Here is a 25,974-nt window from a genome sequence, read left to right as displayed (position 1 = left end):
ATAGAAGGAGAAAGACAAACTTGGTATATACTCACTTATATAGACCTTATATAGATATGATAAACCTAATGAAATCTACACACCTAAAGAAGATAATCAAGTAAGTGGACATGGGTGAAGATGATCAATCCTCATTTAGAAAGACAAATGGGATGTGCATTGAACGTATGACAGGAGTCTACAGCAAAAGGCATCTGAAAGACTCTACCTAGCAGTGTTTCAAAGCAGACACTAAGACTCATAACCAAACCATGGCAGAGTGCAGGGAATCATATGAAAGAAGGGGAGTTAGTATGATATGGAAAGGATAGGAGCTCTACAAGGACCAAATATATCCGGGCACAGGGCCTTTTCTGAGACTGACACTCAACCAAGGACCATCTATGGATATAACATAGAACTTCTGCTGGGATGTGGCCCGTGGTAGCTCAGTAACCAAGTAGTTTTCCAAAGTAAGGGGAACAAGGACTATTTCTAACAGGATCTCAAGGGCAGGCTCTTTGTCCTCCCCCCACCCCCTAGGGGAGGAGCAGTCCTGTTAGGCCACAGAGGAGGACTTTGCAGCCAGCCTTGAAGATACCTGATAAAACAGGGTCAAATGAAAGGGGAGGAGGTCCTCCCCTATCAGTGGACTTGGAAAGGGGCAGGGAGGAGACCAGGGAGGGAGTTGGGGAGGGGGAGGGAATGAGGGAGCGGGATACAGCTGGGACACAGAGTTAACAAATTGTAACTAAAAATAAAAATAAAATAAAAAAAAGAGAAACAATAAAAAAAAAAAGAAAAAAAATGCCAGAAGAAAACAGAGATATAATCATTGCTTCTATTGAGGAAAACGTGCGTGCTATTAGCTGTCCATTTTGGAATGTGGGAATCTATTTTTTCAAAGAAACAATGATTTGGATGATTGTAATCACCCAAAACAGTTTAGATGATGAAACACATATTTGATTTTAATTATCATTTTGAGCATAACCATAATGCGTATACCATTGTATGGAAGTTTTGTTTTTGAACGAGCGTTGAATGACCTGAGATTAGAACATGAATTTAACATTCATATCACTATACTTAGCAAAACACACAATGCTTATGTCCTCTTTCCCATGGCTTTTCCCCTATAGATAAAAGTTCTACAAATACCATATGATTGACAAGTAAACCTTGTGTCAAACTTACATAGCCTAGAGTCAGCTGAAAGAGACGCATCCAGTGAAAATGGCCTAGATCCAATTGTTTTGCAGGCATGTCTGTGGCTAGTTGTCTTAACTGCTAACTGATACAGGAAGGCCTAACCCCCGTGGGCAGTGCCATCTTTTGGAAGTTGGTCCCAGACTGTCTCAGAAAGGCAGATGAGCATGAACAGGTGTGTGAGCTAGCTAGCAAGCTGATGTAGTTCCTGCCTTCTGCTTCCTGCCCTAAGTTCCTGCTCTTATTTTCCTCAACCATGAATTGTGATCTAACAGCGTAAACCAAGAAAAAAAAAAAACAAAAAACAAAAAACACTTTTGTTCCTTGCTAGTGGTGTTTTAAACCACACCAACAACACAACACTAGAAGTCTTTGAAGTGGGCCTATTGACTAAATGCCCACCTATTAGGTCATATGTGTCTATCTATTAGGTCTTTCTGCATTATGGGTTTTCACTGATGGGTTTTTAGCTTATATAGAGTTGGAACTGAGCCATGAGGCAAAGGTAACTATTCACAAGCTGTTGGGGCTGCAACACACTGTAGTGAAAAAAAAAAATCCTTTTTTTTAAGCCTGTTGGATAGGCCAATCAGATTATTTTTCTGTGAAAATCTAAACTAAGTAACTGTTATTATTTAGTAGAGCTGGCTGGAGTCAAGGGACATGATAAGGAGCTTGGACTACTGGAATTCTTAAACATAGAGGATGGTACAAGCTGAATCCTAAAAAGCAACAAGTCAATCAAGGAGACCAGGAGCTGGTGAGAGGGGAACATTTCTCTCAATACTTTCACATTCCTAGTTACCCTGTGCAGAGACCGGACTACATTTTCCTCCTACTCTTAGGTCAAGAGGTGTGAGTCTTACTATCTTGGTTGTTCTTCCCCTTAATCCCTATTATTCTTTTTAAAAAATATTTTTACTCTTTGAGAAGTTCATACAATGTATTTAATCGTAACCACCTTCCATCCTTTCCCTACCTCTTCCCAGACCCACACTCACCTCCAATATTCCTCCATTTCAATAGTCAAGCTCTGTTTTTTGACTCACTATGCACATGCTCTGTATTCTATTGAGTTCTCAGTGTACTATGTTTCTTCAAGTCTCTTCATGAAATAAATTTTATACCCATAGGAAGAGGGTAGTTTGCTGGACCTGGGGATATGTGTTATTTGGCAAAATGCTCATAAACAAGAAAACCTGAGTTGGTATCCTTAACACGTTCAAAACAGCCAGTATCTACACCCCAGTGTGAGGTGGTGGGAAGGCCAGAGACTAAAGGAATTAATTCTGAGGTTTGCTGGACAGCCAGTCTAGCTGAATTACTGAGATCCAGGTTTGGTGAGATGGTTTATCTCAAAAAGTCAGGGGTGAATAACTAACAGACTCTCCTGACATCAACTTCTGGTTTGATACATTTACCTGCATGTACATGTACACACAAACACGTACACATACATTAAAGGAAGTGTATAGCTTGTCCATCCATGTTAACTGTATAATTACCATAATGTACAATACTAAAACCAGACTTCAACATACACACACACTTACAATATATATGTTCATCCCTTGGTTGCCCTCATTCTTTTGGGAAACATCCCTCTTTCAGATTTGAGAAGTTCATAAAATGTATTTAATTGTAATCACCTTCCATCCTTTCCATAACTCATCCCAGACCCACGCTCACCTCCCAACATTCCCCCATTTCAAAATTCAGGCTCTGTTTGTTCAGAAATCATATTGACTTCACTAATCCTGGAAAACCCCATGTATTTGCTCTTTGCAAAGCTGTCAAGTTGTTAAACTCCATTGTAGAATATCTTTTAGGTAATATATAAAATTAAGAAAATAGGTCCATAGTTGGCAAAAACGATAAAAAAACCTTCAAACTTTCAGTGTGGTTGAGTGAACAAAACATTTCTAAAAGCATATGGCATTGGATGTCAGCTTTTATATTGTTATTGCTGAAGTGGAAAAGGTTAACTCACTTCATATCTCTTTCCATTTGCTTCTAGGTCTGTTTTATCTTGAATGACCTGCTGAATCACTGAGCAATAAATTGATTTTAAGGTAACAGCTTCTTCTGGAGAGCTGGTGCTTTGGATTTAAGTGTGAATCTGAGCACAAGATGACTGGGTTCTAGTTTTAGGAGGACTGATTCATCTCCTTCAGAGCAATGAACAAGTTTGCTTTTGCATATGTAAGATACACAGTTGTTCTCTTAACTAAAGTATAAAACAACTGGGTGGATAATTATTATAATCTAGTACAAGTATGAAGGGACATTAAGAGTTACTCTTCTTGCCCTGTGAGTCCTTCTGTCCTAATGTAAATGATATATACCTTCAAGCATATACCAATACAGCACCAGAAACAATGCATTAGAGTATATTAAAAATCTAAATGTCTGTGTTGAATGAATAACTTCAAATAAATCATGCATACATATGGGTGTTCCTTTACATTACAGTGAAGCTAATTCTATAATATTATTTTACATGTGCTTTTATTCACATGACCTCTGATTGGTTAACTCTTTTGTCTTACAATGCTGCTACAGATTTCCTTGCTCACTCACCAAATGTCCTGTAGAATATTCTCAAAGTAAGATTGCTGGATCAGCAGAAATAAACCCATACACTTTTGGATACTTGATTTTTGACAAAAAAGACAACACCATTCAATGGAAAAAAGACAGCATCTTCAACATATGGTGCTGGTCCAACTGGATTGTCTACATGCAGAAAAATGAAAATAGATCCGTATTTATCACCCTGCACAAAACTAAAGTCCAAGTGGATCAAAGACCTCAACATAAAACCAGACACATTAAATTGGTTAGAAGAAAAAGTGGGGAAGACCCTAGAACTCATTGGCACAGGAGACAACTTCCTGAACAGAACACCAACAGCACAGGCTCTAAGATCAACAATCAATAAATGGAACCTCATGAAACTGAAAAGCTTCTATAAAGCAAAAGACACTGTCATCAAAACAAAGCGACTGCCTACAGATATTCACCAATCCTATATCTGACAGAGGGCTAATATCCAGTATATATAAAGAACTCAAGAAATTAAAAAAAACAACAACAAATCAAGCAATCAAATTAAAAAATGGGGTATGGAGCTAAACAGAGAACTCTCTGAAGAAGATTGTAGAATGGCAGAAAAACACGTAAAGAAATGCTCAACATCCTTAGTCATCAGGGAGATGCAAATCAAAATGACCCTGATATTTCACCTTAAACCCATCAGAATGGCTGAGATAAAAAACTCAAGTGACATCACATGCTGGAGTGGTTGTGGAGAAAGAAAAACCCTCCTCCATTGCTGGTGAGAATGTAAACTTGTACAACCACTTTGGAAATCAATCTGGCACTTTCTCAGACAATTAGGAATAGTGCTTCCTCAAGATCCAGCTATACCACTCCTAGGCATATATCTAAAATATGTTTAAGTATGCAACAAGGACATGTGTTAAACCATGTTTGTAGCAGCTTTATTTGTAGTAGCTGGAACCTGGAAACAACCCAGATGTTCCTCAGTTGAGGAATGGATACAGAAATTGTGGTGCATTTGCCCAATGGAATACTATTCAGCAATTAAAAACAAGGAAATCATGAAATTTGCTGGCAAATGGTGGGACCTAGAAAATATCATCCTGAGTGAGGTATCCCAGAAGGAGAAAGACACACATGGCATATACTCACTTATAAGTGGATACTAGACCTATAAGATAATATAGCATAAACATACTAAAATCTGTACACCTAAAGAAGCTAAACAAGAAGGAGGACCCAGGGTAAGAAGATCAATCATTACTTAGAAAGACAAATGGGATGGGCATTGGATGTAGGAGAAAACAAGAAGCAGGACAGGAGCCTACCACTGAGAGCCTCGAAAGACTTTACATAGCAGTGTATCAAAGCAGATGCTGAGACTCATACCCAAACTTTGGGCAGAGTTCAGGGAATCATATGAAAGAAGAGAGAGTTAGTAAGACCTGGAGAGAACTGGAGTTCCACAAGGACCAAATATATCTTGGCACAAGGGCCTGTCTGAGACTGATTCTCCAACCAGGGACCATGTATGGATATAACCTAGAACCCCTGCTTGGATGTAGCCCATGGCAGCTCAGTATCCAAGTGCTTCCCTAGTAAGGGGAACAGGGACTGTCTCTGGCATGAACTCTATGGCTGGCTCTTTGACCTCCCCAGCCCCTCGTGGGAAGAGCAGCCTTGCTAGGCCACAGAGGAGGACATTGCAGGCCATCCTTGTGAGACCTGATAAGCCAGGGTCAGATGGAAGTGGAGGAGGACCTCCCTTATAAGTGGACTTATAGAGGGGCAGGGAGGAGTTGAGGGAGGGAGAGTGGGATTGGGAGGGAATGAAGGAGGTGGCTACAGCTGGGACACAAAGTAAATAAACTGTAATTAATATAAAAAATAAATAAAAAAATTAAAAAAAGATTGCTGTGTCAGAAAGTAGGCATTTCAAACTCTTGAATATATATTGTAGGTCATTTCCCACAAACACATTCCCTACCAATGCATGGACTTCCCACTTATTGAAATGAAAACACCGGTACCTTTTTTTTTGGAGGAGTATTAGGAGAACCAATCAATTACTTAACTCCCCCTCTTCTGTATAGGCAGGATACTCAGGATATAGATGTTCCAGAAGAATTTTTTTCCCTTTTTTGGTGCTCTGTGTTTACTTGTAATGGATGTGTGTCATGAGAATTCTTTTTACTGTGCTTCTCAGTTGACTGTAATAAGAAATGTGGTTTGTAATACAAATAGAATCAAACCTTCAGTTAAATTAGTTTCTGCTTATGTAAGTGACTCTTCAGAGTGAGCATAAAAATTAGTGAACAAGCTTTCTGTTAATCAGAATGCAAGGCCTAAGGCTCATTAACAACCTCTGTTTGTCTAGCACTTATTTTCCTTTGTTTTCTTTGCAGTTTCCTTTCTGTTTGGTGCTTACATTTGCAAGTGCATCCTACTTTAACTGGTTACCTTTCCTAAAGCCGATAATGGTTGAAGAAGGAAAGGGATGAACATAGCTTACAGATGAAATTTAGGGGAAAACAACAGTTAAAGACTTAGCTGAACAGGGACACCACTCACCCAGTAGGCAGCAAGCCTTGCAAAGCCTAAAACATTAAAGAAGAAGAAAATGGAAATGATCAATTAAACTTTTCTTCTTTTGCCCGGATGAGTGAAAATGAAAGCTTCCAGTTGAGTATGTCTGCGAGATTATCCTAGCTAACGTTAGGTTGGGGATTTATGTAGTCTGCACATTATTGCTTTGTCTTGGGAACCAGGAATGTGGAGTGTTTATTAAGTAGGTTTCTGTTTTTGTTGAACAGGTATTTTTCTCTTACGACTTGGTTCCACTGTATGATCACATTTCCTTGCATAATTTGTATTTGATATATGTCTGAGTCCTTGCTCAGAACAGACCATATGGAAAGCTCCATGAGTGTCCTGGGATCCACGGGTATGCGGTGATTAAGCATGGGTTCTGCTATTTGTGCAGCAGATGAGCAGAGCTGGGAAATAAAAGACACCACACAATTGTTCTGTTGCCCTTATCTTGTCCTTTATTTGGTAATGCTTTACTAACAGCAAGAAAGTAAAACAAAACAAGAAGCCACAGACAAAGCAAAAAAGAGAATTGACCAAAAGTGTTTCAGAAGAAAACTGAAGAAGACAGCCCATTTGCTGCACAGCTTTGACAGCTGGAAGATCAACTGTTTGGTAAAAATGAAACTAAAAATAAAGTTGCAGGTTTCTCAGAATCTCCACAGAACTTTTAGGATGTATGAGTCAATGCAACTGACAGAAACTACTCTAAAAACCATTTATTTAGCAAGAATTTTATGTATATAGTTTGTTGAGGGGACTTCATTGGGATATTGGTAGAAAAAGCAGCTGTTTATCCTTATAATTTTTAAACTCTGGAAACCACAGGCTCAGGAAGGAAATATATTGGTGAAAAAAAATGACTCAAAATTAAACCACTACAAACATTTTACAGATATATCAATTTCAAACTTCAATATTTAAAGTTCAAATTTACTTATCAATGTATAACCAAATTATTTATTAGGGACTGAATGTCAATGAAATGTGAGGCATGCTTTAATCTTGTTAGTTCTAGGTTGCAAAAACTTGGCTAGAATTCCCTATGACCATGTTTATTAAACTTGGCTAAAGAGCAAAATCACCAGTACAGTTTGTTAGCACAGTAGTTTTCTAGGTCCTGGTCTTAGGCCTCTGTGTTAATGCCCGAAGATCCCAGGCCAACAGAAGGAGACATGAGCCTGCCTGGCAGGGTCCAAGTTAGTCATGATACATACTACTCACATTATTCTTCCTTTTCAAACAATGATTTTAATAAAACTTACCAGATTTAGAATTTCTTGTGCCTTATCTTATATTCCCCAGTTTATCCCACATCTTTTATTTATTTATTTTTTTGGATGTCAGTGCTGTGTAAATGGAAAGTGAATATTTTTATTGATTTATTATTTATTACAGTTTATTCACCTTGTATCCGGACTATAGCCCACTCCTTCATCTCCTCCCAGTCAAACCCTTTCTGCCTCTTCTCCCCTTAAGCCCCTCCCCTAGTCCACTGATAGGGGAGGTCTTCCTCCCCTACTATCTGACTCTATCCTATCAGGTCTCATCAGGGCTGGCTACATTGTCTTCCTCTGTGGCCTGGTAAGGCCACCCTTCCCCAGGGGGAGGTGATCAAAGAGCCAGCCACTGAGTCCATGTCAGAGACAGTCCCTGTTCCCCTTGCTAGGGCATCCACATGGAGACTGAGCTGCCATGGTCTACATCTGGCAGGGGTTCTAGGTATGAGACATCAATGAGAAAATAAATGTCTTGAACTACTAATAAAGCAGAAGGTTCTCTTTTCTCTCTTTCCCCCTCTCTCTCCTTTTTCTTTTTTCTTTCCTTCTTTACTTTCTTTCTCTCTCTTTCCTTCTCTATCCACTCTTTCCTTCTCTGTTTCTCTCTATGTGTGGTTTTGTTTGTGAGTAAGTAGGTATGAATATATGCTTGTGTAGGCCAGAGAACAACCTCTGATGTCATTCTTCAAGAGTCATCATCCTTCATTTTATTTTCAATTTTTACTTATAAAATATTTTATTAATTTATTTGAGAAGGCCACAGAATGTGTTTCGATCATACCACTTATTCATCCTCAGTTCCAGAACTGCCACATACTTCTATGTACCCCTGAACTTTGCATTCCCTTTTTTTTCTTTTATAATTTTTATTTATTTATTTTTTTTATTAATCACAGGTTATTTACTTTGTATCCCAGTCGTAGCCCCTTCCCTCATTCTCTACCAATTCCACCCTTCCTCCCTCATCTCCTCCCTGCCACTTTCCAAGTCCACTTATGGGGAGGTCCTCCTCCCCTTCCATCTGACCCTAGCTTATCAGGTATCTTCAATACTGGCTGCCATGTCCTCCTCTGTGGCCTAGCAAGTCTGCTCCTCCCTCTGGGTGGGGGAGGTCAAAGAGCCAACCATTGAGTTCAAGTCAGAAATAGTCCCTGTTCTCCTTACTAGGGAACCCACTTGGATACTGAGCTACCATGGACTACATCTATACATGGTCCTAATAAGCCCTTGGCTCCAGTTTGAGCTGCCCATCCACTGGAGCATGACTAATTATCAGAAACGACTCCTTCCAGGAAAACTTCTCCCTCAACCCCCTGAGATCTTCAACTGTTCATGGCTCCTCAGTTTTGAGTGGGGACTCACAAACACCTTCCCGTTCGATTGTAGAGTATTAACTAGCTTAATCTTGTGTATGCTCTTCGAAGGCTTGCTGGCCAGTTCTCACAAAACTGTAAGCTACTCTTCAGGCTGCTGGGGTGCAAAAGCATCATTAACTCTCTTACCCAGCTGTGAGTCTTGTGAACTGCAATAATGATTAGATCCATGGCTGAAGTAGTGACATTAATGTTATGTTGTAACCTACTGCTTTCTGATTGTACTTAAGGCGGAGTATATAGTTCCCAGGGGTGAACTGGTTAACATGCTTGATTTTTGAGACAATGAATCTCAAAAATCCAGGCAGGAGTTTGGAGATCACCACTTTGGATAGATTACCTGGCTAGTGAGTCTCAGGGATTCACTTGTTTAACATCTCCCCAGGACAGGGATTGTAGAGGCATACTACCATGACAAGCTTTGAACATGGACTCTGGGATCAAACTTAGGGTCTCAACAGGTATTTTGCCATACCAGGACTAAATTTCCTCTTCATGGCCCCAGTGTGTTTCTTTTTAAAAACATATCACATCTTTGCAATTATGTACATGCTTGCAATACAATTTAACCAAGGTCACCCTCATTCATCCACCTAACTCCTTCCAGATCCACTTCCAACAGCAACTTTTCCTAATTTCCTGTCATGCCCTTCTTTTTTTCATTTAACCCACTGATTACAACTTTTGCTACCCATATTTTTGTGAGGACACTCATGCAGTATGGTTGACCTGTCAGGGACCACATATTTAAGGAAAACATATTTTCCCTCCTTTCAGAAGCCATCAATTGTCAATAGCCCCTCAGTTAGTCATGAGGAATCTGTGAACCTTTCTCCCTTCCAGGCAACCAGAGCTACTGTGAATTAATGAATGCAATGGTCCTGTTATGTACAGAAAGATGCCTTTGGACTGATCTCACCTAATCTCTGGCTCTTATAATTTTCTGCCCTTTTCCACTATGCTCCTCTGGCATTGGGTGAGAGAGTGTGATGTTCCATTTGTGGAACTCCATAGACTCTTGTTCTCTGCATTTTTACTGGTTGTGAATTTCTGTGTTAATTATCTTTTTACTGCACAAACAAACAAAATAAAGACTTCTCTGATGATATCTGAGGGCTAGTATAATTGTTCACTTTTATATCACTCAAATTGTATATAGTTAGTGTTCAGAGCACAGTATGTGCCTACTTAGTATTTGTAGGGTTGAATAAAATAGAATTATATAAAACTGTATACAGCAGCATTTGAAATGACCATCTCCTTCATCTTAGAAACTGCAAAGATTTTCCTATACTTGTTATCCAGCCATCTCCAGAGTAAAGCATGTATAAATAATTATGTCAATAGGTTGAGATGCAGCTCAGTCTTAGAGTTCTTGTCAAGACTGTTGAAGGCTCCATTTTGAATCCCAGTATTGCAAAAACAAAACAGAAAATGTTATCCATATAACCAATAATATATATAACTAATAGTGGAATATAATCTCATACTATTATTATTGAAAATTTGAAGGTCTTTTATTCTTGTTTACTGGACTATAAAGAATGAAGTAGAACATTCCATTGAAATGTTAAGTGTATTTTCTTTTTAATAAGTGAACTACATAGTGTCATAGAATTTTGGTTATAGGCTCTTAAAAACTGTTCTGAGGAACATATGGCATGGGGATTTATAAAACTGTAGTAAGCTAGCAGGCAGTTTTAGTTTGGCAAGAATCATCCCTGTATTTACTTGCAAAGGAAAAAGGAAAATTAAGAAGTAAACTGAAAGGAGAATGCCAGAGAAAAATCATTATAGAATAATCTTGCTAAACACATGACTGAGGTTGGTAAACAAGTGTATAATTGGAAATAAGAATATATTAGAGAATAAGCAACTAAATCAAAACAAACAAACAAAACAAAGAAGGAAGGACAGTGGTGTGGAAGGTCTTTCTGGGATATGAGAAAATTATTGCTAATTTTTCTCTTTAATTAATTTATTTATTCACTTAATTGCACCCCACTCTCTCCACTCCTCTCAGTCCCACTTTTCCACCCTCTCTCTTCCTCCCCCCCATGTTGCTAAGGGACTTAAATGAAGACTGAGCTGTTCATTAGCTCCATAAGTATAGGGGCCCTAGATCCAGTCTATGCATGCACTTAGGTTGGTGGTTCAGTCTCTGTGAACCCATGGACCTAGGTTAGTTGACTTTGTTGGTTTTGTTGAGTTCTTGTTTGCCCTGCATCACTCCATCCTTCCCCCAACTCTTCCACAATATTCCGAGGTCTCTGTCTAATGTTTGGCTATGGGTTTCAGCATCTGTTTCGGTCCATTGCTGAGTGGAGCCTCTCAGGGGACAGCTATGCTAGGCTCCCAACTGCAAGCACAGCAGTGTCATTAACAGTGTCTCTCCCATGGGTGAGTCTTGGGCCAGTCATTGGTTGGCCATTTCCTCAAACTCTGCTATATCTTTATCCCGGCCCATCTTGTAGGCAGGGTAAATTTTGGGTCAAAAGTTTTGTGAGTGGGTTGGTGTTCCCCTCCCTCCATTGGAAGTCTTGACTAGCTACAGGGAGTGAACACTTGACTCTCCATATCCCCCACTGCTAGAGTCTCAGCTAGAGTCACCCCATATCCTTTCAGGAGCCTACCCTGTTGCAGGTCCACAGTTTGTCCCAGAGGTCCCCACCCATCAGCCTCCCATCTCTCTCCCAGCCCTTCTGCCTCCCACCCCTGATTTCCCTCACCTGGTCCCTACCCTTGTTCCCCTTCCTATCCCCCTTTTCACCCAGTTTCCTCTCTTCTTCTACTTCTAATATCTATTTTATTTCCCTTTTCTGAGTGATATTTAAACTTCCTTCCTTGGGTTTTTCTTGTTACTTAGCTTCTTTCGGGGAATTGTTGTTAGGTTATCCTGTATTACATGGCTAATATCTCCTTATAAGTGAGTATATGCCATATGTGTCTTTCTGGGTCTCTGTTACTTCACTCTATATCTTTTCTAGTTCCATCCATTTTCCTGCAAATTTCATGATTTCCTTGTTTTTAATAGATGAGTACTATTCCATTATGCAAATGTACCATGATTTCTGTATCCATTCTTCAGCTGAGGGACATCTAGGTTGTTTCCATAGTCTGGCTATTATGAATAGAGCTAGTTGAGCAAATATCTTTGTGGTATGATGAAGCATCTTTTGGGTACATGCCCAGGTCTCGAGGTAGAACCCTTCTCAGTTTTCTGAGAAAGTGCCGGATTGATTTCTAAAGTGGTTGTGCAGGTTTGCACTCTCACCAGCCACGGAGGAGCACTCCCCTTGCTCCCTATCCTTGCTCAGAAGGTTATTGTTATTAACCCAGAATGAAATAGTATGCTGTGGAAGCAAGTGCTTGCTCCCCGACCTCCAGTTAGCAAGTGGACATATATTTGATTCAGCTTTGTAGAAAACTCTTAAGCACAATGGGTACACAAAGGAACAACAGTTGCTAACTCTCTGAGGGGAAATAAGTTACAACCTAAGGAATACAAGTGCCTATTTAGCCCCTGTTAAAGGATCTGATTTAAAATAATTGTCTCTACCTAAGGTTGAAATTTAATTTGGTTACATCACAGAATTACCTCAACAACCTCTGAATAAAGGTCATTTACAACATTGAGAAGGTATAAATTGCTAATTAATACTTTATGTTGAAATTGAGTTACTTAAGATTTTAAAGAAATGTTCAGCGAAATAGTAATGGGTACTAAGATTTTAAATTACTTTGATTTTAAAAGGTAATAAAATACGAGGAAGAAATTTTATCTGCTAACTTTAAAAGTCTGTTTTAGAGAGAATAGTGAGTTTTAATTAGATAAAAATTTCCTATTACCCTTAGAAGCACATTCTTTGATTAAATACAAAGATCTTGAAGCCTGGTGTTAGCATGCTTAGTGTTCCCATAGGGAATTCTGAGTAAATGAAAGTAGAGACATTGGGAGTTTTTGGTTTGGGTAATCAAAGAGGTCCCCAAATTCCTTTGCTGTTGTAATAAAGAAGGCAGCATGCCTTCTTCAGGGAGTGGTTTGTGTGTGGCATTTGGCTGTCAGTCAGGGTGAAAGGTCTTGTTCTAGAGGCAGTGCTCTGGGTTAAGGTCAAACGCAGCCATTTTGTCAGTTCCAGATCCCAGGGAAGCCGAAACATTTCACAAGTATTGCACACAGAGAAAAAGCTTGCTGAAGGTTACTATCTGTAAAGCTCTGTGGCAGGAGGACTGCTACAAATCACTGATGTGCATTTTGAACTATAGACCATCTATGGTACTTCCCAACATCTTATTATGCCTCTCTTGAGGTGTGTGTCTGCAGGATAACAGAGAACTCTAAGACAATGTTTGCTTAGAGGTAATTTGAATATGACTAACTTAAAGTTGGAAGCTGTTAACATTTATGAAGAGTTGTTTTCAAGTATTAATTTATTGAATTTCTCATCCATTCAACAAATCCATATTTATTGAATATTTACTTTCTACTGAGCTCTGTTAGCTCTGTTACAAACAGAGCAGGTGTATTTGTTATTTTAATCATGACAGTACCTCGAAGAGGGAGCTAGAAAGTAGGTAGAAACTCATTCTTCAAGGCTAGGCATAAGAAAGTATTTGCTAACTGTTGGACCGAAAGGAATAGTAATTTCAGATAATCGCAATTACAAAGAACTTAAGAATTCCACAGATTGTAATCTATGATTTGTTTATTTTAATTTTAACAAGCTGAGATTTAGTTACCAAATTATGTGAAAGCCAGATTTTAATTTCCTGCATTAGGCAGTCTATGAATTTAATATAAAAATCTCTATTGTGTGTATAATTAAAGTGCAACAATCAGAGGTGTTTGTACTGGAGAGAAGTGTATTGTTAGCCAACAAGTACTCATTGATATCCTAGTCTACAGGAATATTCAAATCTTCACCTTTAAATGCTGTCAGCTTTCCTAAGGCCTCCTATGAAATTTCTGTTCATTCTTCACTAATTCATTTAGTGAAAGTATCTTTTCCCAGTCCCTATTTTTGTAAGAGAAGTTTAGGTTCCTAGAAACTGTCTATCGCTATTCTGAGTTTTAGTGACTTTCAAAATTGATCATGTAGATTTAGTGATCCATAACTTTTGCTGTTGCTGCTTATTTTGCTGTAGACAGAGCACCAGCTATTTATTTTCTTGGCTCTTTCCCCCCTCATTCTACCTCTGAGCAGTTCCTTGGAGCACAATTTGAAAGCCCTCAACCCACCTAAATGACCTAACTGATCTGCATTAGACCTAACAGATAAGTATCTGTCTAACATCTAATATAGAAGCCAGTTATTAGAATATTGTCATTCATTTCTGATATTTTGAAAATCCACAAAGCTGCAAGGTAGCCACTCCTGTCCCACCATTGAGTACCATGTAACAAAGCAGTAACAAAAATAGCCCAAAGATATAACGATCTTTGCTTCTAGGAATTTCAGAACTGAATGACATCTCATGACTAGGTGATAAGGACCAACTGCAGTCATCTGCCTTTGTGTACTTGCCTGGAGGAGGCATTTGGAGTCTCCGAACACTCATTAAACACCTAATTAACCCCCAAATCAATATTCCAAGGATGGGCTTTTAGTCAAGTTCTCTATCTTCTTGTGTAGCTGACTCTTTCTTATCCAACACCTTCCTTCTCAACTGCTTTCTCCTATAGGTGGGGAGCAACTGGAGTTGGTCTGGTAACAGTACTTGCTGCTGTTGTGCTAGTGAACAATGCTTATAATGAAGACAATCCACAGGCACATCTGGAGTTACGTAAGGATGATGGACTAAGATATGCCTATTGTTTTAACACCTGACATAGCTTTTCTTTTCATCTTTAGTAGTCTTATAATATCTGAAACACTTGGCATAAACAGTCCCCAAAGTTTTTCCTTCCAGTTAGGTAACACTTCACTTCAGCAGTATTTGTTAGCAACCAGATTTTACTGAGTGTCATTGCTCAGTAGGAGAAAGAAATGTCTTATAGAAGATTGTAATTTCCCTTTCTGTACCTTGTGATTTATAACTTTTATTTTAAAATATTTAGATTCTCTAAAAAAGTTCTTTTTTTTTTATAAAGAGAGAAGATAGGAAGAATGTTTTCATCAGGGATTTTGATGTCTGTTTCTGTAGCCCAGAGCTTCAAGGAAGGATTCTGCAGTGTGGACAAGATGATGCTCTACACTGACACGTCCTGATCACTGCTCAGCAGATGGAAATATTTTGGTAGATATGCAAAATTTTTTGTAGTTTTTTAAATTCTTTTTTTTAATTTTTATTTATTTTTTTATTACTACAATGTATTCATTTCTTATCCAAGCTGTAGCCCCCTCCTTTGAATCCTCCCAATTCCACCCTCCCTCCCTCTTTTCCTCCCAATATCTGGGCCCAGGGGTCTTTTCTGAGACTGATACTCCAATCAAGGACCATGTGTGGAGATAACCTAGATCCTTTGCTTAGATGTAGTCCATGGCAGCTCAGCCTCCAGGGGGGTTCCCTAATAAGGGGAGCAGGGACTGTCTCTGAACTCAGTGGCCGGCTCTTTGACCACCTCCTCTCAGGGCAGTGCAGCTAAACTAGTCCACAGAGGAAGACAATGCAGCCAGTCCTGGTGAGACCTGATTAGCTAGGTTCAGATGATAGGAGAGGAGGACCTCCCTGATCAGTAGACTGGGGGAGGGGCATGGGAGGTAAATTCTTAAAATTAGACTCAAAATAAGTGGCACTCAGAACAAATGTTTGGAACCAAACACCTTAATCTGCTTGTACTTACCCAACAAACTTCATTCTGGATTGGTCCAATACACTTGTGAATTGTGCATATTTCCACACTGGATGATGTTCAATGTGGACGAAAGATGATTATTCCATCTACTCCTTAAGGAACAAGAATGATAAAAAAAGAGATAATTCTGAGATAAATTCTCTTTTAGAAAGTCAAGTTTTTTGTTTTTTGTTTTTTGCATATGAAGATAAGACACTGCACCTATGGTCTTCTAAGGCTTCAAGCTGCTGGTTTTTATTATTGTCATCTTTCAAACCTGCTCCTTTTTTGGTCAGTCATGAAGGAAGAACATGTTCATGCTTCACAATGGATCTCGATCTGCTTTCATTACATGGAGTTGTTACACCCCGCTAAGAATTGTACCTTAGGCATCAGTCTTTGTTTCCTCAGGCCACACTTCTGTGCACCCAAATATTACATAAGCATGTGATCCAGGCTCTTGCCAATCTTCATTTCTTTCTTTTATCTTGCTATACCTGTTTTCATTTCTAAACATTCCCATTTCCGCTGGTATACTAATTGAAAGACACACTAATTCAGTTAATTCATACCAAGTCATGAAATTGTGAATACTGTCTTGACCATAACAGGAGTGTTTATGCTTTTAAAAACTCTCCAAATAGGTTTAAGAGAACTAATATCTCTCTGTAGAGATACCTGTGAGAATAAATTACCCCCTAAAAAGAGACTTATCTGAGGAGAACCATCATTGGTGTTCCTTTTAAAAATTGCTAGTGATCATGGTATCTTCCCTGCCAGGTAAGTATAAGAAGACCTCTCTTACTCAATGACTGGCTCTTTGGCCTCCCCACCCCCCAAGGGAGGAGCAGTCCTGTTAGGCCACAGAGGAGAGCTTTGCAGCCAGTCCTGAAGATACCTGATAAAACAGGATCAGATGAATGGGGAGGAGGTCCCCCCTATCAGTGGACTTGGAAAGGGGCATGGTGGAGATGAGGGAGGGAGGGAGGGACTGGGAGGGAATGAGGGATTGGGACATGGCTGGGATACAGAGTTAATAAAATGTAACTGATAAGAAAAAAATAAAATTCAAAAAAAAAAAAAAGAAGACCTCCCTTATCAGTGGACTTGGGGAGGGCCATGCATGCAGAATGGGGAGGAAGGGAGGAATTTGGGAAGGGAGGAGAGAGGGAATTACAGGGGGGGGGATACAAAGTGAATAAAGTATAATTAATAAAGAATTAAAAAAATAAAAAAATTGCTAGTGACAGCACATTCTGTTAATGTCTGACTCACTGTGCTGGCTTTACATCCAAACTCTAAGTCAGCATATGCCTCTGCCTCTCTACTTCTCATCTTCACCTCATTGGGTTTGATGCCAGTCTCTCCTAGCCTATTCTTTATTCTATATATCTCTTTTTAAAAAGAGAAAAAAAAATCTGTATTCCTTCAAAAGCTATCCCTAAAAAATATTGAAAGACAAAACATCCCTTGGCAGAGGGGTGCGTTTGTTAACCAATGATGAATCTACACTGACACATCATTGTCGACCATTTTCATAGTTTGTATTAAGTTTCATTGATTTCGGTCCAGATAGGTACAGCTCTTGCAGAGGATCTGAGTTCAGTTCTCAGCTCACAGACAGCTCTAATTCCAGCTTCAGAGGATGTGATGCTATCTTCTGGACACCTGTATGTATGCACACATAACAAAACCCCAAATTTAAAAACAAAATAAGAATCTCCAGAACTTGAGGGATGGCTGGATGGCTAACAGCACTTGTTGCTTTCACAGAGGATCTGGATTCACTTCCAGCCATTCAAATTGTGGCTTACGATCATTCATGACTATAGTTCCAGGCAATCCAGTGCCCTCTTTTGACCTTCACAGCTACTAGGCATGCATGTAATACACACATACATATGCAGGCAAAACAAACAAACAAACAAACAAAAAACCCAAAAATGAAATTCCATGCATATAAAATAAGAAGAGCCTATAATAAAAACAAAATACGAATCAACAGAAATCACCCATTTTCTTAGGTTTTTGTTACCAGTTATATGCATATCCATTTGGACAAATTATAACAACATATGTTTATCATCATAGCAGATTAAAGAATAATTTCAGCACCTTAAACATCCTATGTGCACTGCCTTTACGGCCGTTTATTCCCTCTCTCACAGCCATGACAACCACTAATACTTTTCCGACTAATCAATTTTGCTTTTTCCAGAATGTGCTACAGTTGGAACAATATGGCATGGAGCTTTTCCAAATTGGTTTCTTTTACTTAAGCACTTAAGTTACCTCTGTGTCTTTTCATAGCTTGACAGCTCACTTCTTTATAGAACTGAATGATATTCTACCATCTGGATTCTTGTATGGATGTTAAATTTTCAAGTCCTTTGGGTAAATACTAAGGAGGATGATTGCTGCATCATGTGAGGCTGTGCAGTTTCATAAGATAATGCCAAGCTTTCGACGTAAATGTACTATTTTTGCACCTCTACTGGTAAAGAACAGAAGTTAGAAATCTTTCTAAAAATAACATAATTGATACATTTTACATTTACATTTGTAATTCCTTCTTGACTTTGTTTTATGCTTATCTCTTGAAGTAAAAAAAAAAATCATGGTTTTATTTAGTTTTGTTATTCCATTAGGTAATTTAGTATTTTAGGAAAATCAAAAATGGTTTCTAGGCCAAGGGATTTGGCTCAGTGTATAAAAGTGCTTGCTACCAAACCCTTTAGGTGACCTGAGTTCAAACCCCAGGACTCACATTGTAGGACAAGTGACTCCCACACATTGTCTTTCCACCTTCATTTATGTGTACACACACACACACACACACAAACAAACATATGTAGTGAGAAAAAAATAAAAATGGCTTCTTCAAATTAATTTTTGGTAAATGGAGTTGTCACTCTTATGTATGAAAGGAGCAGAAGCATGAATGAACCAGGAGCTTTAAGAGCAGATGAAGTAGTGTTTGTCTGTTCTTTACTATGCTGACTATAAAATGGTGCAACAAGAAAGAAAAGCAGTTCTATAAGTACTTATAATGATTTTGAGCAAGGTGGGGATGTTTCAGGAAGGTGGATGCTCAGACGTCTTATAGAGCACGTTGTTGAGAAAGAAGTTTTGTATGTTTGGATTAGAGAGAGAACAGGACAGATCTAGTAGTGTAGTTGGATCAGAAATTACACATGAACTTCAAAGGAGATGAGGCTCTAACTTAATGATTTAACAAATGTTAATTTTGTCACCAAAAATCTTTCAGAATCAACATACCAAATAATCTTAGAAATGGATTCTTTCTTCAAGGTAATTTAGATACAATTTAGTGTGGTCTTAATTCTTCTCACTTTGTATTAATAAGAAAGAAATTATTCTTTTGTAAACTTACTCTTTTTTTAATGAATGAAAATGAATTTTTTTCATACACTATATCCTGATTATAATTTTTTCTCCCTGTGTTTCTCCCAGTTCTTCCCCTGGTCCCTTCACCTTTGGGTCTACTTCCTTTCTGTCCCTCATGAGAAAAGAACAGGCTTATAAAAAACAACAACCAAACACAACAAAATAAAAATTCAATAAGATGAAGGAAAAACTATCATGTCAAAGTTGGATATGGTCTTGTCTTTCTATTTCCCTCTTCTTCCATAAGGATTCCAGCACTATGCCCAAAGTTTGGCTATGAGTTTCAGTATCTCCTTCGATACCCTGGTGGGTACAGTCTTTCAGAGGTCCTCTGTGGAAGGCTCCTGTCATGTTCTCTGTCTTCTCCTACTTCCAATGTCTATTTGCCCTATTTGCCCTGTTTGCCCTTCTGAATGAGGATTAAGCATTTTCTCTAGGGTATTCCTTGTTTAGCTTCTTTAGGACTGCAGATTTTAGTATGTTTATTCTATATTTTATGTCTAATACCCACTTATTCATGAGTATATACCGTGTGGGTCTTTCTGCTTCTGGATTATCTCACTCAAAATGATCTTTTCAGGTTCCCACCATTTGCCTGCAAATTTCATGATTTCCTTGTTTTTAATTGCTGAGTAGTATTCCGTTGTATAAATGTACCACAATTTCTGTATCTATTCCTCTAATGAAGGACATCTAGGTTGTTTCTAGATTGTGACTTTTATGAATATAGCTGCTATGAACATAGTTGAGCCAATGTCCTTATTGACATTTGAATGATGAGGAATCTTTTGGGTATATGCCTAGGAGTAGTATACCTGGATCTTGAGGTAACAGTATTCCTAATTTTCTGAGAAAGTGCCAGATTGGTTTCCAAAGTGGTTGTACAAGTTTACATTCCCACCAGCAGTGGAGGAGGGTTCCCCTTTCTCCACAACCTCTCCAGCATGTGTTGTCACTTGTGTTTTAGATCTTAGCCATTTTGAAGGGTGAAAGGTGAAATCTCAGGGTCATTTTGATTTGGATTTCCTGAATGACTAAGGATGTTGAACATTTCTTTAAGTGTGTATCTGTCATTCTATATTCCTCTGTTGATAATTCTCTGTTTAGCTCTGTACCCCATTTTTAAATTGGATTGCTTAGTTTTTTGGTGTTTAACTTCTTCAGTTCTTTTTATATTCTGGGTATTAGCCCTCTGTCAGATGTAGGGTTAGTGAAGATCTTAAGAATACCACAAGGAGAACAACAGAGCCAAAACTCTGGGCCTAGGGGAGCCTGCAGAGACCAATACTCCAACCAAGTGAGGTGAGGACCTAGACCCCAGTTTAAAGGAAGCCCCATTGGCAGCTCAGTCTCTAAGTGCTGAGACCAGAGGCTTGGAACTTGGGGACAAAGAGAGATGGGAGAAGGTCTGTAGCCAGAACCTGGTTTTCTGGCATGTGCTGCCTGTAGGTTAGAAGGAAGTGTTTTCTGAGTTAGTGGCTAGGAAAAAAGCAGCGAATTAAATTGGTGAAGGGAAGTGCAAAGGGGAAGATCTGTGGGATCCACAGAAGATGTGAATAGGAGTTGGGGGCATGCAGGAAAGCTGCCAAAGGAACTTTGCTGCAGAGCTGGAGATGAGACTGGGGGATTGGATCTGGAGGGGTTGGGAGAGAGAGAGAGAGAGAGAGAGAGAGAGAGAGAGAGAGAGAAATCTATGGACAGCTTACATTGTTTTCTGGCAGGTGTCAAAAGACATTATTCTTCACTGATAGAATAGGTCTATTTTATGCCCTTTGCCTTCGAATTTGACCACTAGCCTTTACCATTCAATGCATACAGTTTCATTTATAAAATTTCATGCCATTTTCATGCTGTTTTATTTTTATTTTAAGAGACAGAAGTAAATACTTTGTCAAAGCCACATTAATAATCTGTCATGTATGTTTGTCAATATCATGGTAAGTGTTGTTAGAAGGTTGGTTTCCTGGAACTTGAGCTTCCAAAGATTCCGTTTTAAGAAATGGCTATAGCTGCCTCTCAATCTTTGTTTGAACAGGATTTTGTCCTACTGATTTGTGTAAATACTGTGATAATCTTCTTGCCCTGGGGAGACTCAGGCCTGGCAATGTAAGGAGAATCTTACACAAAACATAGCGGAGACAGCCAACATCAGAGAGCTGTGCGGCTCATGGAGGTGCTGCAGACAGCTGCAGTGTTTCTTTGGTTTTGGTCCTTTGGGTAATAAATAGCATACAAAAGTCATATTAAAATATGAAAGCAAAGTTGTTAAAATACACTGCAGCTGACAATAGAAGGTAAACCAAATTTTTTCCATTTGTAAATTTCTCAATTTCTCGATGGAAACTCTTAGCAATGGCTAGAGAAACACTGAAGAAAAGTTCTGGAGAAGGCTCCTATCCTGTTCCTTGTCTTCTCCTATTTCAGATGTCTATCCTGTTTGCCCTTCTGAATGAGGATCAAGCATCTTTCCTAGGGTCCTCCTTGTTGTTTAGCTTCTTTAGGGCTATAGATTTTAATATGTTTATCTTATATCATATGGCTAATATCCACTAATAAGTGAGTATATATCATTTGTGTCTTTCTGCTTCTAGGTTACCTCACTCAGGATGATCTTTTCAAGTCCCCATAATTTGCCTGTAAATTTCATTATTTCCTTGTTTTTAATTGCTGAGTAGTATTCCATTGTGTAAAGTTACCACACTTTCTGTATCCTTTCTTCAGTTGAGGGATATCTAGGTTGTTTCCAGCCTCTGGCTATTATAAATAGAGCTGCTACGAACACGGTTGAACAAGTGTCCTTATTGAATGGTGAGACATCTTTTGGGCATATGCCTAGGTGTGGTATATCCAGTGAGGAGCTAGATCTATTCCTAATTTTCTGAGGAAGTGCCAGACAAGGAACAGGACCAGGAGCCTTCTACAGAGGACCTCTGAAAGGCTCTATCCACCAGGGTGTTGAAGGAGATACTGAGACTCATAGCCAAACTTTGGGCAGAGTGCCGGAATCCTTATGGAAGAAGACAGAGATAGAAAGACCTGGAGGGGACAGGAACTCCACAAGGAGAACAACAGAGCCAAAATGCCTGGGCCCAGGGGAGCCTGCAGAGACCTATACTCCAACTAAGGGCCATGCATGGAGAAGACCTAGACCCCCAGTTCAAAGGAAGTCCATGAGCTGCTCAGTTTCCAAGTGGGTTCCCTAGTAATGGGTACAAGGTCTGTCTCTGACATGAACTCACTGGCAAGCTCTCTCCCCATAGGGGTGAAGGGTGCAGCCTTATCAGGCTACAGAGGAAGATAATGTAGCCAGCCTTGATGAGACCTGATAAGCTAGGGACAGATAGAAGGGGAAGAGGTACTCCCCTCTCAGGGGACTAGGGAAAGGGCATAGAGGGAGGAGAGGAAGGGTGGATGGGACCAGGAGGAGATGAGTGCTGCAGCGGGAATACAAAGTGAATAAAGTATAATAAATAAATATATAAATAAAATTAAAATGAAAAAAATAAAAAAGAAAAGTTCTGGGATGATTTGGAAGGGGTGGACCTGAGATGAAGAATGTTTTGAGAATTCCATGTAGCCTTAAGTTGGCATGAATGTTTAACAAATAAATATCAATCATATAAACTTTCTAGCTTTTGTGAAGAGTTATGGAACTTAAATAGTAAGAACAGCAAGGAATTTCTCCATAGGAAATGCACATGTCCCATAGTTCTGTTTGGCTAGGATTATGGTTTTCTCAGACAACACTACGAAATCAATAATACCAAATGTGTGTGATGTTACAAAGTGGAAAAGAAATATTGAATTTAATCAAGTACCATGAAATGTTTTATCTTTCATAAAGGTTCCTACTCTTTTCCTGATGGTTCAGTCACTGGGAAATATTATTTCATAAGAATACTAATTAAAAAATAAACCTGTTGTTTTTATCACTGATGTCTTGTGGTCCCTGTCATTTCCCAATAAGTACTTACTGTTGTATTTGCATCTTGTTTTTTGTATATATTTTATGTAGCCTTCATAGAGAGGTTCTGTGTATTAGTGTTAGCAATAATTGAGACCAGAAAAATTCTAATCATGTGAAGGACTTGTCTTAGTTAGGGCTTTTTTGTTTGTTTTGTTTGTTTGACAGGGTTTCTCTGTGTAGCCCTAGCTGTCCTGAACTCAATTTGAATACCAGGCTGGCCTCAGACTCACAGATCTGCCTGCCCTGAATGATGGGATTAAAGATGTGCACCACTATGCCCAACTTTAGTTAGGGTTTTTAATTACTGTTAAGACACACCATGACCATTCTAACTCTTATAAAAGAAAAGATCTAATTGGGGCTGGCTTATAGTTTAGAGATTTATTCTAATATCATGGTAGGAAACATGACTGAATATAGACAGACATGGTGCTGGAAAGTAGCTTAAGAGATTTGCATCCAGATCCTCAGGAGGCAGAAAGAGCCACACTAAGCCTAGGCTGAATGTTAGAAATTTAATGCCCAATTAGTGACACACTTTCTCCAACAAGGCTATACCTACTCCATCAAGGCCATGCATCTAATAGTATCCCTCCTTATAGGTCTATGGGGTCCATTTTCATTAAAACCACCACATTCCACTCCCTGATCTCCATAGGCTTGTAGCCATATTATAGTGCAACTTCAAAAGTCCTCATATTCTATAACAGTCTCAATCTTGCTTAAAAGCCCAAAATGTCTTCTGAGACTCATGACAATCTCTTAGCTCTAATCCCCTATAAAATAAAAATAAAAAAGCAGGTAATATACTTCCAAAACACAATGACACAGGAAATGAATTACCCTTCAAAAAGAAGGAAAAGGAGCGTAGTGAGGAAGTACTGAACTGAAACAAGACAAAAAATCAGCACGGCAGACTGCTGCTTTTTCCAAACACTGTGTCTCAATGCCTGATGTCAAAGTGCTCTTCAGATTTCCAACCCCTTCTTGATTTGTTGACTAAAACACAGTTCTTTCTCTTGGGATGGTTCCATTCCCTGTGGGCAGAAATCCCATGGCTCTGGCATCTCCAGCATTTTGGGGTCTTCAAGGCAATCCAGGCTTCACCTTCACAGCTTCACACAGTGGGTTCTCTAGGCCGTCATTCAGGAATACCCTTACTGTCCTGGCTGTAGGAGCATATTTCCTTAGTTAAAGAGGGAGATTCCATAACCCCCTTTTTTTGTATCTTTGACTCTAAGACTAGAACTAAGTGGCCAAAGCTGCCAAATTATGCTGCTTTCTGGGGCTGGAACATGGCTGCCTTGTTTGAAAACATTTTCACCAGCTTTCTGTTTTTGATGGTTTCCTTCATTGCATAAGCCTGGTTGTCCTGAAACTTGCTCTGTAAGCGAGGCTGGACTCAAACTCAGAGATTAATGTGTCTCTGTCTTCAGAATGCTGGGATTAAAGACATATTCCACCACAGTAGCTATGAGCTTTTCTTTAATTCCTTTTCAAAAGTTGGAAGTTTTGCTGGGTGGGGTCTTCTCTGAGGTCATCATTCCCTTAATTTCATTTAACATCAGGCTTTTCTTTATCTCCTTGAACATAGGATTTAGCTCTATCTCACATTCTGGTGCCTCCATTCTCCTCAACTGTACATTCAGCATTTCTCCTTATTCATCCTTGTCATCATAGATCTGCATAAGAGTGAACACTCAACAGAGTCAATATTAGGCTGTTTCTAGATTCCCTCTGCCAATCCAATTAATACAAATCTATTTAATTCAGCCTCAGGCAGACTCTTAAGACAAGGCAAAAAAGCAGTCACATTCCTTGCCAAAATATCACAAGACCAGTCTCTAGGCCACATACTAAAATTTTTCTTCTTGGAAACCCCTTGGGCTGGGCTCCTACAGTTTAAATAGCCCCTAGCCCCACTGTCTTTCTATTTCTACTACTGTGTTTTTTTTAAAGTCCCATTTAAAGTGGTCAACAGTTTTTTTTTTAATTTTATTTTTCTTATTAGTTACATTTTGTTAATTCTGTGTCCCAGCTGTATCCCGCTCCCTCATTCCCTCCCCAACCCCACACTCCCTCCCTGGTCTCCTCCCTGCTCCTTTCCACGTCCACTGATAGGGGAGGACCTCCTCCCCTTTCATCTGACCCTGTTTCATCAGGTATCTTCAGGGCTGGCTGCAAAGTCCTCCTCTGTGGCCTAACAGGACTGCTCCTTAATGCAGAGGTGCGAAGTCCTCCAAACAAAGTCTTCCAAACAAAAGCATGGCCAGGTTTATCGCAGCAGCAATTCCGCAGTCCCTGGTACCAATAAAAAAGGCCCTCATTGACTCTCAGGGAATGGCATTATTGGAGGCGTGGCCTTGACTGAGGAAGTGTCACTAGGGGTGCACACTGAGGTTTCAGATGCTCAGTCAGGCCCTGAGTCCCTTTCTCTTCCTCCTGCCTTCAGATCTAGATGTAGGATTCTCAGCTATCTCTCCCATACCATGTCTGCCTGCATGAAGTCTTGCTTCCCACCATGATGATAATGGGCTAAACCTCTGAACTGTAAGCCAGACTCAATTAAATGTTTTTCTTTGTAAGAGTTGCCTTGCTCATGGAGTCTGTTCACAGAAAACAAACAAACAAAATGTATCTAAGACAGGCCTGTAGTAGAAAACTGAGGAAATAAGCTCCTTGGTGTGGCCTTCACATTGTGGTAAACTTATAAAACATTTTCTGTGGGAGAAATGGTAGTTTTATATTGCTTATGCTTAATAATTTTTTTTCATTATTCAGGAAGTAAAGCATAATATTAAAAATACTGTCTTGGTGTATCCTTGCGCAGTG

This window comes from Psammomys obesus, unplaced genomic scaffold (assembly GCF_907164565.1).
Source record: "Psammomys obesus unplaced genomic scaffold, mPsaObe1.curated_primary_1811, whole genome shotgun sequence".
Lineage (NCBI taxonomy): Eukaryota > Metazoa > Chordata > Mammalia > Rodentia > Muridae > Psammomys > Psammomys obesus.
The sequence above is the reverse complement of the archived record's forward strand: the minus strand, read 5'-3'. Positions refer to the sequence as shown.